The sequence below is a fragment of the Bison bison genome, unplaced genomic scaffold (genome assembly GCF_000754665.1).
Source record: "Bison bison bison isolate TAMUID 2011002044 unplaced genomic scaffold, Bison_UMD1.0 scf7180017864080, whole genome shotgun sequence".
In the NCBI taxonomy this organism is placed as follows: Eukaryota; Metazoa; Chordata; class Mammalia; order Artiodactyla; family Bovidae; genus Bison; species Bison bison.
The window spans coordinates 3,914,507-3,918,110 of record NW_011494652.1 but is presented as its reverse complement, the minus strand read 5'-3'; positions in this window follow the sequence as shown (position 1 = coordinate 3,918,110).

The window sequence follows — 3,604 nt, the reverse complement described above, 5'->3', positions numbered from 1 at the left end:
ATAGCCCCGGAGCCTCGCCGTCCGCGCCGCAGACGCGTCGCCGCCCCCGGTGAGCCGCTCGGACGCCGCCCGGGAACGGTGGAAGGACACGAAAAGGAGTACCCTCGGCCGGGCGGAGGGACACCACTTCAGCTCGCGCTTCTTCGGCCGCCTCTGTTGCTTTTACGGGACTGGGGGTTGGGTGGGGGTGGGGGAGGCGGAGAAACCCGAGAAAGAAATGAGTTCCCCCGCCGGCTGCTTCCCGCGGCGGAGGAACAAAAAAGCGAATTTCGAGAGGACGGGGCCAGTCGTCGCTTCGCTTCGCTCGCAGCGGAGGGATTCGTATTGAGCGGTCGGAAAGGATCCCTCCGCCTCTCGCTGCCCTTTAAATCGCGGCTGGAGGCGGCGTCGCCGCGCGCCCCTCGGGCGCTACCTGGGCCTTGGGTCTCTACTTGCGCTCGGGGTCTCTCGAGGCTGCCTTCCAGTCCTCAGTCCCTGGCGTAGCAGCACCCACCGGGGACCGCTTCTGAGTCAGGACGGGGGTCAGCCGTGGGGGACGGGCAGGCTTCTCGCCCTCTGCGCCTCCCGGGTGCGCCGAGACTGGGTGGCCCCCGTGGAGGCGAGCCTCTTTGTTGTGGGAGTGGGTGTCGTTGGGAGCAGATAACACCCTTGAAGACCGTGTGGGCAGCCCGAGTTCCACCGCCTGGTGTGGGAGGGAGCGGGATGTGAGCCTGCATCATCCCGGCCACTAGCTTCCTAACGTCAGCCGGCCATTTCTTGAGCACCTACTGTGCGTCGGGTTTTCGGAGAAACGGGTTTTGCCGATTCACTCCCTCGTTGGGCAGTGCCGGTACCCAAGGATGGGGGCCCCCTCCTGGGCCTCAGGCTAGTCGGGAAGTTGTTGAGAGGCTCCCACGGGCCGGGCGCGCTGCCTCGCCCTCTGGTTCTGCCTGCGGGATTGATGATAATGGCTGCAAAATAACAACCCTGAGAGAAACATCCTTTTCTGGATACCAGGCACCATTCTCAAGCTTTGGTGCCCTGTCTGGTTTACAACGACTCCCAGGAGGTGGGGACCGTTTTTTCCCACTTTATACGTAGGGAGACTGAGGCATCGAGAGGTGAGGCGACCTCCACAGTCAGGGCTTGAAGCAGAGCCCTTATCCTGATAAAAAGCGCAGAGGCCAAGAAGTTGAGGTTGCCACAAGCGGCAGATGGCACGGTATTGGTGCCTAAACGTCTCCGCCACTCGGAAGAGTGGATGTGGGTATGGAAGGAAAAGGGAGTGGTTGAGAAAGGTGAGCCCGAGAAGTGCAGACGCCCTGGGGCCGGAGTGGGGGAGGAGGTGGTAAAGAGCCCAGCTCGGTCCTACAGAGAGGAGGCAGGCTAGACAGGCGGGTCCTTCTATTCCAGGAAGAACCCCGGGCCTTCCTTGGTTTCCTGCCATTACCAGGGCCTGGCACAGAGTAGACATGCCAGAAAAGCGGCTTCCGTGGACCGTGTCGATGACCACAAGGTCTGTGGTCCACCAAACCACCACCACCAACACGACTGCTTACTTGATTTTCTCTCCCTTTTGACCTTGAGTGGCAGACGTAGCGCTTATTATCCCCTTTCACAGATGCGAAATTGAGGCACAGTGATTGGCTGAGGACAGGAATTAACAGAGGTGGAGGCGGGACTAGACCTTAAACACCAGCGCTCCTCCCACTGCCCTCACCTTGCCTCCTGGGGAAGCCCACTGGGCGGGGATGGGGCTGTGTGGGGTCTCCCCACCCCTCAGGTGAAGCCTATCGGCTCAGGACCCTGCACGTTCTGCTCTTTCACTCTGAGAGCCTTCGGGCGTCTCTGACATCAGAAGCTGCCTTGCCACGTTCCTCTCTGCTAGCACAACTAATGTTTCACTAGCTTCTGATTTATGGCTAAACTTTACAATTATTTTCATAGTGCTTGGCTCCAAATCCTCAAATCGCACCCCACTGAGACTGCTGTTGCCACCCTATCTCCTCCCTGGAGGAAGAAGCCCAGGGGGCACCACAGTCCTGTGTGGGTTCCCCTGGGTCTCGGTGCCCAGGCCCCAAGTCCGGCCATGCCCAGGCAGCCCTTCACAGCCCCGAACATCTCTGTTTTACCCACTCGAAGCTTTCCAGAGTCCATCCCGACAGCGCCCCCTGCGGCTGACACCCAAATCCGGACCCTGACAAGTCCCCAGACTCCCAAGACGCTGGCTCCATTCGCTTCCGGCCCAGCGCCAGCCCAAGTATTCCGGGCGGTGACTTGCAGGGAGCAGGGGAGGCAGATGGGTGACCCCAGACACAAGTCCCTCCGGCTCCCCACTTCTGAGCCTGTCTCCACCCCTCACCCCCTCCCCGTCCCCCCTGTGCTGCTGGCTGCTCTTCCAGCCTCCGCTGAGAGGCCCTCAGGGTGGGCCGGAGCTCTCTGAGCTGGCCAGAGGCCACAGCCCAGAGCAGCTTTGCTTGGGGGAGACTGGAAATTCGACTTCCCCACAGTGAGCGTGGCCAGCTGGAGGCTGCCTCCTGCCAGCTGGCAGAGGAGGGGGGTGGGGGACAGGAAGTAGTGTGGCCAGGCACCTGCCCAGCCCCCCACGTGACAGGAGCCACCGGCATTTACACCGTGAAGCCGCTGGATGCCCCGAGTGGAGGTGCTAAGCCACAGAGGCGGTGGGGCCCCACCAGTCCTGGACAGACGGAAAGATATTAACAACTCTAAAGAAAGACTGAGTTGGCGGAAGGAGCCTGGGCCAGCCCCGGAAGCCCAGGAGTGCCAGCCAAGCCCGCAGCTGACCTGGGCGCCGCACCCCTGCCACGGGATCTGTTCCAGTCCCCCCAGAAGGACCCAGGGGGCACTGCAGAGACCCACCTGGGTCCCACCAAACCTGCATCCCTCTCCCACGCCCCTTCTTCAAATACCAGGTTCACGCAGCCACTGGCTGGAAGGGATTTGCTTGCTGGGATCCTGTGCCCACAGGGAGGGCCCACAGGTCCTGCTGAGCCCAGAATACCAGTCTGGGTGGCAGGTGGCTTCTCAATGTAAAGCGATACCTTGGCTTTCAGACTCTGCTCTCCTGTCTTCCCTTTACCCCTGCCGACCCCACCCCTGCCCGGAAGGCAGGGCCGCTTTGATGGGAGCAGGTGCCAGAGTGGGCGGCGGGAAGAGGGTGGGGACATACCCAGGGTGAGTCCAATGATCCGTCTGGGTGGCTGAGGGCTCCTCAGCCACCTGCCTGAGCATCGCAGCGCCCCGTGCATCGTGCTTGCCCCTCCACTGCCCAGTCCTGCTTTGGTAGAGAAGAAAAGGTCAAGTGACCTGCCCAAGGCCAAGTCAACAGCAGCAAGACTCCAAGGCAGCTGTGATTAGGGCCATGGCATGAGTCTGACCTGGGTTTGAATCTAAGTTCCACAACCTAGCAGCCATGTGATTTGGGCCCAATGAGGCAGCCTGTCTACACGCCTGTTTTCTCACCTGTGCAAAGGTGCCAGTCCTGATCCTGCCCAAGGAGTCCCCTCTGTAGCTTCAAAACCACTTATGTACCAAAGATGCCCATCTTCCCATCCCCACCTGCACGTCTCTAAACTTCTGACACCGCCACTTAGGTGTTTCATAG